Source organism: Capricornis sumatraensis, chromosome 10 (assembly GCF_032405125.1).
Source record: "Capricornis sumatraensis isolate serow.1 chromosome 10, serow.2, whole genome shotgun sequence".
NCBI classification, from domain to species: domain Eukaryota; kingdom Metazoa; phylum Chordata; class Mammalia; order Artiodactyla; family Bovidae; genus Capricornis; species Capricornis sumatraensis.
The window spans coordinates 42250612-42263740 of NC_091078.1; the positions used below are offsets into that span (position 1 = coordinate 42250612).

At 71.5% G+C, this 13129-nt stretch overlaps 6 non-coding genes across 6 annotated transcripts; all 6 read left to right on the forward strand.

Annotated features, from left to right (window-relative positions):
- Positions 1 to 791: 791 nt before the first annotated feature.
- LOC138087938 (5S ribosomal RNA) lies at positions 792 to 910 on the forward strand. Its single transcript, XR_011145538.1, has one exon. It is a non-coding gene; the product is annotated as a 5S ribosomal RNA (ribosomal RNA).
- Positions 911 to 2879: 1969 nt separating this feature from the next.
- LOC138087939 (5S ribosomal RNA) lies at positions 2880 to 2998 on the forward strand. The gene has a single exon (XR_011145539.1). It is a non-coding gene; the product is annotated as a 5S ribosomal RNA (ribosomal RNA).
- A 1968-nt stretch (positions 2999 to 4966) lies between these two features.
- On the forward strand, positions 4967 to 5085 carry LOC138087940 (5S ribosomal RNA). The gene has a single exon (XR_011145540.1). It is a non-coding gene; the product is annotated as a 5S ribosomal RNA (ribosomal RNA).
- A 1952-nt stretch (positions 5086 to 7037) lies between these two features.
- LOC138087941 (5S ribosomal RNA) lies at positions 7038 to 7156 on the forward strand. The gene has a single exon (XR_011145541.1). It is a non-coding gene; the product is annotated as a 5S ribosomal RNA (ribosomal RNA).
- A 1969-nt stretch (positions 7157 to 9125) lies between these two features.
- Positions 9126 to 9244, forward strand: LOC138087943 (5S ribosomal RNA). The gene has a single exon (XR_011145543.1). It is a non-coding gene; the product is annotated as a 5S ribosomal RNA (ribosomal RNA).
- Positions 9245 to 11214: 1970 nt separating this feature from the next.
- LOC138087944 (5S ribosomal RNA) lies at positions 11215 to 11333 on the forward strand. Its single transcript, XR_011145544.1, has one exon. It is a non-coding gene; the product is annotated as a 5S ribosomal RNA (ribosomal RNA).
- Positions 11334 to 13129: the final 1796 nt, after the last annotated feature.

Genomic DNA, 13129 nt, shown 5'->3' on the forward strand with positions numbered 1-13129 from the left:
GCCCTGGCTGACGAGCTTGCGCCGGCCGGCTGTCTCACTTGGCGTGGGTGCCTGCGAGTGTGTCTGTGTGCCTGTCCGTGTGGCTGCATGTCGCTCGTCTGCACCCTCAGCAAGGTCCTGTGCTTGGAGGGCGGCGTGGGGGCAAGGGGGGGGGGTCTCGGTGGGGCGAAGGGGCGGGGCTGACGAGCTCTGGGCGCCGGCGCTGGTGGCTCCAGGTGGGTTTGGGCACCGCGCAGGTGCCGGGCAGGATGGGCGCTCAGGGCCACGGCTGGGCTGCGCCTAGGCCCGCAGGAGGCTCAGAGGACCGCGGGCCCCAGCGGGCCCCAGCGGGCCCCGAGGCCAGACAGATCCGGGGCCACGTGGCCCTGGGCAGCGAACGCCTTGGGGAGGTGGGCGAGGGGGTGGGGGAGGGGCGGCGGCCCCCGAGCCGGGTGGTGCCTGGAGGGTCCCAGGGTGGGAGAGCGCCAAGACCTCCGCGCCCCTCACTCCACCCTCCCCCCTACAGCCCCCGGCAGGCACACCCGGCCGGCTGCTCCGGGTCCCGGAAGCCCTGTGGTCCCCCGGGCCGGGCCGGCCGAGTGTTGGCCGGGGGTGACGGGGGGCGGGGGGCGGGGCGGCGTGGGCCGGCCACCGGGCCGCCGGGAGTCCGGTCGCGGGTGGTGCAGCTCAAGTGCAGCGCGCGCTCCGTGGAGAGCTGGAGAGCTGCGGCCGCCGGCTGGCCCGACCGGCAGGTCAGAGCGAAAGGCAGGCGCAGCGCAGGGCTCTTAGGGCGCCTGGCGGCAGCCGCCTCCGTCTACGGCCATACCACCCTGAACGCGCCCGATCTCGTCTGATCTCGGAAGCTAAGCAGGGTCGGGCCCGGTTAGTACTTGGATGGGAGACCGCCTGGGAATACCGGGTGCTGTAGGCTTTTTGTTGTCTCTTTTTTTCCCTGCCTCCCCTCTCCTTTAGCCCCGGGCCCCAGCCGCACCGCAAGCCCCGCCTGCCGCTGGCCCCTGGCACCCCACCGCGCTCAGAGCCGCCGCCTGCCTTCCAGCCCCTCTCAGGTTGGGTGGCCGGGGCCCCGACTCCCGCTGCAGACCTGGGTTGCCTCCGCGCGGCCCGCGAGCCCCTGGGCTTTCGGCGTCCAGGAAACCAGAGGAACGGCGGGGGCGGGGGCGCGGGGGTCTCTGTCTGGGGCTCCCTTGGCAGGCCTCAGGCAATTCTGGGCGGGGCCGGGGCCCCAGCCCCACCCCCAGACGCATCCTGCCAGGCAACCTCGAGGTCTCCCGCAGGCGCGGGCGCACAACACACACACACACACACACACACACACACACACACACACCCTCACGCCCGCCCCCCCGCCCCCCAAACACAGACACACCCCCCGCAGCCCAGACAGGTCAAGAGCGGGAAACCACAAGTAAGGGAGACGGAGAAAGAGGGAGAGAGAGAGACAGCAAGAGGACCACACAGGCTTCCAAAGGCCCGGCCGCCACACCCTCCCCCCTCCACTGTGGGTATCCACCCGGCCCCCCAGTCGACCCGACCCCACCGTCGCCCACCGACACACTCACACGCACACTCTCTCCCACACTCAGCTTCTGGCCTGGGGGCGGGGGCTGGGTCTCGCCTCAGGGAGCCAAGCCGAAGGGGACCTTTGAGACCTCGGCTGCGAGGAAGTCTTGGGGTCCCCACGGGTGATTGCCAGCCCCAGGGCACCGCGTCCAGCCCGGGCTCGCCCGGCCCAAGGCTGACGCCCCCTCCCTTGCGCACGGGCCGCTCTCTGCGGTGTGTGACGGTCTGTGCCAGAGTGTCCGTCTCGGATGGGATGCCATCCCCTGTCCCCTGTCCGTGTCCCGCTTTCCGTCTCTCTGTCGGTCGCTCTGTGTCTCCCTCTCTCTGGCTCTCCCTCCCTGGGTGTGCCTGCGCGCTCGTGTCTGTCTGTCTGTCTGCATCTGCCTCTGCCTCTGCCTCTGCCCTCTCGCCGTCTTGGGAGCCTGTCTCTGAACCTTCATCTCTTTCCGTCTCTGTCTCTCCTGACCCCCGGGCCTCCCGTCCCTTCCTCTGGCCCCGGCCTCTCACGGGTGGGTGCTCTGGCTGTGGCCCTGGCTGACGAGCTTGCGCCGGCCGGCTGTCTCACTTGGCGTGGGTGCCTGCGAGTGTGTCTGTGTGCCTGTCCGTGTGGCTGCATGTCGCTCGTCTGCACCCTCAGCAAGGTCCTGTGCTTGGAGGGCGGCGTGGGGGCAAGGGGGGGGGGGTCTCGGTGGGGCGAAGGGGCGGGGCTGACGAGCTCTGGGCGCCGGCGCTGGTGGCTCCAGGTGGGTTTGGGCACCGCGCAGGTGCCGGGCAGGATGGGCGCTCAGGGCCACGGCTGGGCTGCGCCTAGGCCCGCAGGAGGCTCAGAGGACCGCGGGCCCCAGCGGGCCCCAGCGGGCCCCGAGGCCAGACAGATCCGGGGCCACGTGGCCCTGGGCAGCGAACGCCTTGGGGAGGTGGGCGAGGGGGTGGGGGAGGGGCGGCGGCCCCCGAGCCGGGTGGTGCCTGGAGGGTCCCAGGGTGGGAGAGCGCCAAGACCTCCGCGCCCCTCACTCCACCCTCCCCCCTACAGCCCCCGGCAGGCACACCCGGCCGGCTGCTCCGGGTCCCGGAAGCCCTGTGGTCCCCCGGGCCGGGCCGGCCGAGTGTTGGCCGGGGGTGACGGGGGGCGGGGGGCGGGGCGGCGTGGGCCGGCCACCGGGCCGCCGGGAGTCCGGTCGCGGGTGGTGCAGCTCAAGTGCAGCGCGCGCTCCGTGGAGAGCTGGAGAGCTGCGGCCGCCGGCTGGCCCGACCGGCAGGTCAGAGCGAAAGGCAGGCGCAGCGCAGGGCTCTTAGGGCGCCTGGCGGCAGCCGCCTCCGTCTACGGCCATACCACCCTGAACGCGCCCGATCTCGTCTGATCTCGGAAGCTAAGCAGGGTCGGGCCCGGTTAGTACTTGGATGGGAGACCGCCTGGGAATACCGGGTGCTGTAGGCTTTTTGTTGTCTCTTTTTTTCCCTGCCTCCCCTCTCCTTTAGCCCCGGGCCCCAGCCGCACCGCAAGCCCCGCCTGCCGCTGGCCCCTGGCACCCCACCGCGCTCAGAGCCGCCGCCTGCCTTCCAGCCCCTCTCAGGTTGGGTGGCCGGGGCCCCGACTCCCGCTGCAGACCTGGGTTGCCTCCGCGCGGCCCGCGAGCCCCTGGGCTTTCGGCGTCCAGGAAACCAGAGGAACGGCGGGGGCGGGGGCGCGGGGGTCTCTGTCTGGGGCTCCCTTGGCAGGCCTCAGGCAATTCTGGGCGGGGCCGGGGCCCCAGCCCCACCCCCAGACGCATCCTGCCAGGCAACCTCGAGGTCTCCCGCAGGCGCGGGCGCACAACACACACACACACACACACACACACACACACACACACACCCTCACGCCCGCCCCCCCGCCCCCCAAACACAGACACACCCCCCGCAGCCCAGACAGGTCAAGAGCGGGAAACCACAAGTAAGGGAGACGGAGAAAGAGGGAGAGAGAGAGACAGCAAGAGGACCACACAGGCTTCCAAAGGCCCGGCCGCCACACCCTCCCCCCTCCACTGTGGGTATCCACCCGGCCCCCCAGTCGACCCGACCCCACCGTCGCCCACCGACACACTCACACGCACACTCTCTCCCACACTCAGCTTCTGGCCTGGGGGCGGGGGCTGGGTCTCGCCTCAGGGAGCCAAGCCGAAGGGGACCTTTGAGACCTCGGCTGCGAGGAAGTCTTGGGGTCCCCACGGGTGATTGCCAGCCCCAGGGCACCGCGTCCAGCCCGGGCTCGCCCGGCCCAAGGCTGACGCCCCCTCCCTTGCGCACGGGCCGCTCTCTGCGGTGTGTGACGGTCTGTGCCAGAGTGTCCGTCTCGGATGGGATGCCATCCCCTGTCCCCTGTCCGTGTCCCGCTTTCCGTCTCTCTGTCGGTCGCTCTGTGTCTCCCTCTCTCTGGCTCTCCCTCCCTGGGTGTGCCTGCGCGCTCGTGTCTGTCTGTCTGTCTGCATCTGCCTCTGCCTCTGCCTCTGCCCTCTCGCCGTCTTGGGAGCCTGTCTCTGAACCTTCATCTCTTTCCGTCTCTGTCTCTCCTGACCCCCGGGCCTCCCGTCCCTTCCTCTGGCCCCGGCCTCTCACGGGTGGGTGCTCTGGCTGTGGCCCTGGCTGACGAGCTTGCGCCGGCCGGCTGTCTCACTTGGCGTGGGTGCCTGCGAGTGTGTCTGTGTGCCTGTCCGTGTGGCTGCATGTCGCTCGTCTGCACCCTCAGCAAGGTCCTGTGCTTGGAGGGCGGCGTGGGGGCAAGGGGGGGGGGCCTCGGTGGGGCGAAGGGGCGGGGCTGACGAGCTCTGGGCGCCGGCGCTGGTGGCTCCAGGTGGGTTTGGGCACCGCGCAGGTGCCGGGCAGGATGGGCGCTCAGGGCCACGGCTGGGCTGCGCCTAGGCCCGCAGGAGGCTCAGAGGACCGCGGGCCCCAGCGGGCCCCAGCGGGCCCCGAGGCCAGACAGATCCGGGGCCACGTGGCCCTGGGCAGCGAACGCCTTGGGGAGGTGGGCGAGGGGGTGGGGGAGGGGCGGCGGCCCCCGAGCCGGGTGGTGCCTGGAGGGTCCCAGGGTGGGAGAGCGCCAAGACCTCCGCGCCCCTCACTCCACCCTCCCCCCTACAGCCCCCGGCAGGCACACCCGGCCGGCTGCTCCGGGTCCCGGAAGCCCTGTGGTCCCCCGGGCCGGGCCGGCCGAGTGTTGGCCGGGGGTGACGGGGGGCGGGGGGCGGGGCGGCGTGGGCCGGCCACCGGGCCGCCGGGAGTCCGGTCGCGGGTGGTGCAGCTCAAGTGCAGCGCGCGCTCCGTGGAGAGCTGGAGAGCTGCGGCCGCCGGCTGGCCCGACCGGCAGGTCAGAGCGAAAGGCAGGCGCAGCGCAGGGCTCTTAGGGCGCCTGGCGGCAGCCGCCTCCGTCTACGGCCATACCACCCTGAACGCGCCCGATCTCGTCTGATCTCGGAAGCTAAGCAGGGTCGGGCCCGGTTAGTACTTGGATGGGAGACCGCCTGGGAATACCGGGTGCTGTAGGCTTTTTGTTGTCTCTTTTTTTCCCTGCCTCCCCTCTCCTTTAGCCCCGGGCCCCAGCCGCACCGCAAGCCCCGCCTGCCGCTGGCCCCTGGCACCCCACCGCGCTCAGAGCCGCCGCCTGCCTTCCAGCCCCTCTCAGGTTGGGTGGCCGGGGCCCCGACTCCCGCTGCAGACCTGGGTTGCCTCCGCGCGGCCCGCGAGCCCCTGGGCTTTCGGCGTCCAGGAAACCAGAGGAACGGCGGGGGCGGGGGCGCGGGGGTCTCTGTCTGGGGCTCCCTTGGCAGGCCTCAGGCAATTCTGGGCGGGGCCGGGGCCCCAGCCCCACCCCCAGACGCATCCTGCCAGGCAACCTCGAGGTCTCCCGCAGGCGCGGGCGCACAACACACACACACACACACACACACCCTCACGCCCGCCCCCCCGCCCCCCAAACACAGACACACCCCCCGCAGCCCAGACAGGTCAAGAGCGGGAAACCACAAGTAAGGGAGACGGAGAAAGAGGGAGAGAGAGAGACAGCAAGAGGACCACACAGGCTTCCAAAGGCCCGGCCGCCACACCCTCCCCCCTCCACTGTGGGTATCCACCCGGCCCCCCAGTCGACCCGACCCCACCGTCGCCCACCGACACACTCACACGCACACTCTCTCCCACACTCAGCTTCTGGCCTGGGGGCGGGGGCTGGGTCTCGCCTCAGGGAGCCAAGCCGAAGGGGACCTTTGAGACCTCGGCTGCGAGGAAGTCTTGGGGTCCCCACGGGTGATTGCCAGCCCCAGGGCACCGCGTCCAGCCCGGGCTCGCCCGGCCCAAGGCTGACGCCCCCTCCCTTGCGCACGGGCCGCTCTCTGCGGTGTGTGACGGTCTGTGCCAGAGTGTCCGTCTCGGATGGGATGCCATCCCCTGTCCCCTGTCCGTGTCCCGCTTTCCGTCTCTCTGTCGGTCGCTCTGTGTCTCCCTCTCTCTGGCTCTCCCTCCCTGGGTGTGCCTGCGCGCTCGTGTCTGTCTGTCTGTCTGCATCTGCCTCTGCCTCTGCCTCTGCCCTCTCGCCGTCTTGGGAGCCTGTCTCTGAACCTTCATCTCTTTCCGTCTCTGTCTCTCCTGACCCCCGGGCCTCCCGTCCCTTCCTCTGGCCCCGGCCTCTCACGGGTGGGTGCTCTGGCTGTGGCCCTGGCTGACGAGCTTGCGCCGGCCGGCTGTCTCACTTGGCGTGGGTGCCTGCGAGTGTGTCTGTGTGCCTGTCCGTGTGGCTGCATGTCGCTCGTCTGCACCCTCAGCAAGGTCCTGTGCTTGGAGGGCGGCGTGGGGGCAAGGGGGGGGGGTCTCGGTGGGGCGAAGGGGCGGGGCTGACGAGCTCTGGGCGCCGGCGCTGGTGGCTCCAGGTGGGTTTGGGCACCGCGCAGGTGCCGGGCAGGATGGGCGCTCAGGGCCACGGCTGGGCTGCGCCTAGGCCCGCAGGAGGCTCAGAGGACCGCGGGCCCCAGCGGGCCCCAGCGGGCCCCGAGGCCAGACAGATCCGGGGCCACGTGGCCCTGGGCAGCGAACGCCTTGGGGAGGTGGGCGAGGGGGTGGGGGAGGGGCGGCGGCCCCCGAGCCGGGTGGTGCCTGGAGGGTCCCAGGGTGGGAGAGCGCCAAGACCTCCGCGCCCCTCACTCCACCCTCCCCCCTACAGCCCCCGGCAGGCACACCCGGCCGGCTGCTCCGGGTCCCGGAAGCCCTGTGGTCCCCCGGGCCGGGCCGGCCGAGTGTTGGCCGGGGGTGACGGGGGGCGGGGGGCGGGGCGGCGTGGGCCGGCCACCGGGCCGCCGGGAGTCCGGTCGCGGGTGGTGCAGCTCAAGTGCAGCGCGCGCTCCGTGGAGAGCTGGAGAGCTGCGGCCGCCGGCTGGCCCGACCGGCAGGTCAGAGCGAAAGGCAGGCGCAGCGCAGGGCTCTTAGGGCGCCTGGCGGCAGCCGCCTCCGTCTACGGCCATACCACCCTGAACGCGCCCGATCTCGTCTGATCTCGGAAGCTAAGCAGGGTCGGGCCCGGTTAGTACTTGGATGGGAGACCGCCTGGGAATACCGGGTGCTGTAGGCTTTTTGTTGTCTCTTTTTTTCCCTGCCTCCCCTCTCCTTTAGCCCCGGGCCCCAGCCGCACCGCAAGCCCCGCCTGCCGCTGGCCCCTGGCACCCCACCGCGCTCAGAGCCGCCGCCTGCCTTCCAGCCCCTCTCAGGTTGGGTGGCCGGGGCCCCGACTCCCGCTGCAGACCTGGGTTGCCTCCGCGCGGCCCGCGAGCCCCTGGGCTTTCGGCGTCCAGGAAACCAGAGGAACGGCGGGGGCGGGGGCGCGGGGGTCTCTGTCTGGGGCTCCCTTGGCAGGCCTCAGGCAATTCTGGGCGGGGCCGGGGCCCCAGCCCCACCCCCAGACGCATCCTGCCAGGCAACCTCGAGGTCTCCCGCAGGCGCGGGCGCACAACACACACACACACACACACACACACACACACACACACACCCTCACGCCCGCCCCCCCGCCCCCCAAACACAGACACACCCCCCGCAGCCCAGACAGGTCAAGAGCGGGAAACCACAAGTAAGGGAGACGGAGAAAGAGGGAGAGAGAGAGACAGCAAGAGGACCACACAGGCTTCCAAAGGCCCGGCCGCCACACCCTCCCCCCTCCACTGTGGGTATCCACCCGGCCCCCCAGTCGACCCGACCCCACCGTCGCCCACCGACACACTCACACGCACACTCTCTCCCACACTCAGCTTCTGGCCTGGGGGCGGGGGCTGGGTCTCGCCTCAGGGAGCCAAGCCGAAGGGGACCTTTGAGACCTCGGCTGCGAGGAAGTCTTGGGGTCCCCACGGGTGATTGCCAGCCCCAGGGCACCGCGTCCAGCCCGGGCTCGCCCGGCCCAAGGCTGACGCCCCCTCCCTTGCGCACGGGCCGCTCTCTGCGGTGTGTGACGGTCTGTGCCAGAGTGTCCGTCTCGGATGGGATGCCATCCCCTGTCCCCTGTCCGTGTCCCGCTTTCCGTCTCTCTGTCGGTCGCTCTGTGTCTCCCTCTCTCTGGCTCTCCCTCCCTGGGTGTGCCTGCGCGCTCGTGTCTGTCTGTCTGTCTGCATCTGCCTCTGCCTCTGCCTCTGCCCTCTCGCCGTCTTGGGAGCCTGTCTCTGAACCTTCATCTCTTTCCGTCTCTGTCTCTCCTGACCCCCGGGCCTCCCGTCCCTTCCTCTGGCCCCGGCCTCTCACGGGTGGGTGCTCTGGCTGTGGCCCTGGCTGACGAGCTTGCGCCGGCCGGCTGTCTCACTTGGCGTGGGTGCCTGCGAGTGTGTCTGTGTGCCTGTCCGTGTGGCTGCATGTCGCTCGTCTGCACCCTCAGCAAGGTCCTGTGCTTGGAGGGCGGCGTGGGGGCAAGGGGGGGGGGGTCTCGGTGGGGCGAAGGGGCGGGGCTGACGAGCTCTGGGCGCCGGCGCTGGTGGCTCCAGGTGGGTTTGGGCACCGCGCAGGTGCCGGGCAGGATGGGCGCTCAGGGCCACGGCTGGGCTGCGCCTAGGCCCGCAGGAGGCTCAGAGGACCGCGGGCCCCAGCGGGCCCCAGCGGGCCCCGAGGCCAGACAGATCCGGGGCCACGTGGCCCTGGGCAGCGAACGCCTTGGGGAGGTGGGCGAGGGGGTGGGGGAGGGGCGGCGGCCCCCGAGCCGGGTGGTGCCTGGAGGGTCCCAGGGTGGGAGAGCGCCAAGACCTCCGCGCCCCTCACTCCACCCTCCCCCCTACAGCCCCCGGCAGGCACACCCGGCCGGCTGCTCCGGGTCCCGGAAGCCCTGTGGTCCCCCGGGCCGGGCCGGCCGAGTGTTGGCCGGGGGTGACGGGGGGCGGGGGGCGGGGCGGCGTGGGCCGGCCACCGGGCCGCCGGGAGTCCGGTCGCGGGTGGTGCAGCTCAAGTGCAGCGCGCGCTCCGTGGAGAGCTGGAGAGCTGCGGCCGCCGGCTGGCCCGACCGGCAGGTCAGAGCGAAAGGCAGGCGCAGCGCAGGGCTCTTAGGGCGCCTGGCGGCAGCCGCCTCCGTCTACGGCCATACCACCCTGAACGCGCCCGATCTCGTCTGATCTCGGAAGCTAAGCAGGGTCGGGCCCGGTTAGTACTTGGATGGGAGACCGCCTGGGAATACCGGGTGCTGTAGGCTTTTTGTTGTCTCTTTTTTTCCCTGCCTCCCCTCTCCTTTAGCCCCGGGCCCCAGCCGCACCGCAAGCCCCGCCTGCCGCTGGCCCCTGGCACCCCACCGCGCTCAGAGCCGCCGCCTGCCTTCCAGCCCCTCTCAGGTTGGGTGGCCGGGGCCCCGACTCCCGCTGCAGACCTGGGTTGCCTCCGCGCGGCCCGCGAGCCCCTGGGCTTTCGGCGTCCAGGAAACCAGAGGAACGGCGGGGGCGGGGGCGCGGGGGTCTCTGTCTGGGGCTCCCTTGGCAGGCCTCAGGCAATTCTGGGCGGGGCCGGGGCCCCAGCCCCACCCCCAGACGCATCCTGCCAGGCAACCTCGAGGTCTCCCGCAGGCGCGGGCGCACAACACACACACACACACACACACACCCTCACGCCCGCCCCCCCGCCCCCCAAACACAGACACACCCCCCGCAGCCCAGACAGGTCAAGAGCGGGAAACCACAAGTAAGGGAGACGGAGAAAGAGGGAGAGAGAGAGACAGCAAGAGGACCACACAGGCTTCCAAAGGCCCGGCCGCCACACCCTCCCCCCTCCACTGTGGGTATCCACCCGGCCCCCCAGTCGACCCGACCCCACCGTCGCCCACCGACACACTCACACGCACACTCTCTCCCACACTCAGCTTCTGGCCTGGGGGCGGGGGCTGGGTCTCGCCTCAGGGAGCCAAGCCGAAGGGGACCTTTGAGACCTCGGCTGCGAGGAAGTCTTGGGGTCCCCACGGGTGATTGCCAGCCCCAGGGCACCGCGTCCAGCCCGGGCTCGCCCGGCCCAAGGCTGACGCCCCCTCCCTTGTGCACGGGCCGCTCTCTGCGGTGTGTGACGGTCTGTGCCAGAGTGTCCGTCTCGGATGGGATGCCATCCCCTGTCCCCTGTCCGTGTCCCGCTTTCCGTCTCTCTGTCGGTCGCTCTGTGTCTCCCTCTCTCTGGCTCTCCCTCCCTGGGTGTGCCTGCGCGCTCGTGTCTGTCTGTCTGTCTGCATCTGCCTCTGCCTCTGCCTCTGCCCTCTCGCCGTCTTGGGAGCCTTCATCTCTTCGTCTCTTCGTCTCTGAACCTTCATCTCTTTCCGTCTCTGTCTCTCCTGACCCCCGGGCCTCCCGTCCCTTCCTCTGGCCCCGGCCTCTCACGGGTGGGTGCTCTGGCTGTGGCCCTGGCTGACGAGCTTGCGCCGGCCGGCTGTCTCACTTAGCGTGGGTGCCTGCGAGTGTGTCTGTGTGCCTGTCCGTGTGGCTGCATGTCGCTCGTCTGCACCCTCAGCAAGGTCCTGTGCTTGGAGGGCGGCGTGGGGGCAAGGGGGGGGGGCCTCGGTGGGGCGAAGGGGCGGGGCTGACGAGCTCTGGGCGCCGGCGCTGGTGGCTCCAGGTGGGTTTGGGCACCGCGCAGGTGCCGGGCAGGATGGGCGCTCAGGGCCACGGCTGGGCTGCGCCTAGGCCCGCAGGAGGCTCAGAGGACCGCGGGCCCCAGCGGGCCCCAGCGGGCCCCGAGGCCAGACAGATCCGGGGCCACGTGGCCCTGGGCAGCGAACGCCTTGGGGAGGTGGGCGAGGGGGTGGGGGAGGGGCGGCGGCCCCCGAGCCGGGTGGTGCCTGGAGGGTCCCAGGGTGGGAGAGCGCCAAGACCTCCGCGCCCCTCACTCCACCCTCCCCCCTACAGCCCCCGGCAGGCACACCCGGCCGGCTGCTCCGGGTCCCGGAAGCCCTGTGGTCCCCCGGGCCGGGCCGGCCGAGTGTTGGCCGGGGGTGACGGGGGGCGGGGGGCGGGGCGGCGTGGGCCGGCCACCGGGCCGCCGGGAGTCCGGTCGCGGGTGGTGCAGCTCAAGTGCAGCGCGCGCTCCGTGGAGAGCTGGAGAGCTGCGGCCGCCGGCTGGCCCGACCGGCAGGTCAGAGCGAAAGGCAGGCGCAGCGCAGGGCTCTTAGGGCGCCTGGCGGCAGCCGCCTCCGTCTACGGCCATACCACCCTGAACGCGCCCGATCTCGTCTGATCTCGGAAGCTAAGCAGGGTCGGGCCCGGTTAGTACTTGGATGGGAGACCGCCTGGGAATACCGGGTGCTGTAGGCTTTTTGTTGTCTCTTTTTTTCCCTGCCTCCCCTCTCCTTTAGCCCCGGGCCCCAGCCGCACCGCAAGCCCCGCCTGCCGCTGGCCCCTGGCACCCCACCGCGCTCAGAGCCGCCGCCTGCCTTCCAGCCCCTCTCAGGTTGGGTGGCCGGGGCCCCGACTCCCGCTGCAGACCTGGGTTGCCTCCGCGCGGCCCGCGAGCCCCTGGGCTTTCGGCGTCCAGGAAACCAGAGGAACGGCGGGGGCGGGGGCGCGGGGGTCTCTGTCTGGGGCTCCCTTGGCAGGCCTCAGGCAATTCTGGGCGGGGCCGGGGCCACAGCCCCACCCCCAGACGCATCCTGCCAGGCAACCTCGAGGTCTCCCGCAGGCGCGGGCGCACAACACACACACACACACACACACACACACACACACCCTCACGCCCGCCCCCCCGCCCCCCAAACACAGACACACCCCCCGCAGCCCAGACAGGTCAAGAGCCGGAAACCACAAGTAAGGGAGACGGAGAAAGAGGGAGAGAGAGAGACAGCAAGAGGACCACACAGGCTTCCAAAGGCCCGGCCGCCACACCCTCCCCCCTCCACTGTGGGTATCCACCCAGCCCCCCAGTCGACCCGACCCCACCGTCGCCCACCGACACACTCACACGCACACTCTCTCCCACACTCAGCTTCTGGCCTGGGGGCGGGGGCTGGGTCTCGCCTCAGGGAGCCAAGCCGAAGGGGACCTTTGAGACCTCGGCTGCGAGGAAGTCTTGGGGTCCCCACGGGTGATTGCCAGCCCCAGGGCACCGCGTCCAGCCCGGGCTCGCCCGGCCCAAGGCTGACGCCCCCTCCCTTGCGCACGGGCCGCTCTCTGCGGTGTGTGACGGTCTGTGCCAGAGTGTCCGTCTCGGATGGGATGCCATCCCCTGTCCCCTGTCCGTGTCCCGCTTTCCGTCTCTCTGTCGGTCGCTCTGTGTCTCCCTCTCTCTGGCTCTACCTCCCTGGGTGTGCCTGCGCGCTCGTGTCTGTCTGTCTGTCTGCATCTGCCTCTGCCTCTGCCTCTGCCCTCTCGCCGTCTTGGGAGCCTGTCTCTGAACCTTCATCTCTTTCCGTCTCTGTCTCTCCTGACCCCCGGGCCTCCCGTCCCTTCCTCTGGCCCCGGCCTCTCACGGGTGGGTGCTCTGGCTGTGGCCCTGGCTGACGAGCTTGCGCCGGCCGGCTGTCTCACTTGGCGTGGGTGCCTGCGAGTGTGTCTGTGTGCCTGTCCGTGTGGCTGCATGTCGCTCGTCTGCACCCTCAGCAAGGTCCTGTGCTTGGAGGGCGGCGTGGGGGCAAGGGGGGGGGGCCTCGGTGGGGCGAAGGGGCGGGGCTGACGAGCTCTGGGCGCCGGCGCTGGTGGCTCCAGGTGGGTTTGGGCACCGCGCAGGTGCCGGGCAGGATGGGCGCTCAGGGCCACGGCTGGGCTGCGCCTAGGCCCGCAGGAGGCTCAGAGGACCGCGGGCCCCAGCGGGCCCCAGCGGGCCCCGAGGCCAGACAGATCCGGGGCCACGTGGCCCTGGGCAGCGAACGCCTTGGGGAGGTGGGCGAGGGGGTGGGGGAGGGGCGGCGGCCCCCGAGCCGGGTGGTGCCTGGAGGGTCCCAGGGTGGGAGAGCGCCAAGACCTCCGCGCCCCTCACTCCACCCTCCCCCCTACAGCCCCCGGCAGGCACACCCGGCCGGCTGCTCCGGGTCCCGGAAGCCCTGTGGTCCCCCGGGCCGGGCCGGCCGAGTGTTGGCCGGGGGTGACGGGGGGCGGGGGGCGGGGCGGCGTGGGCC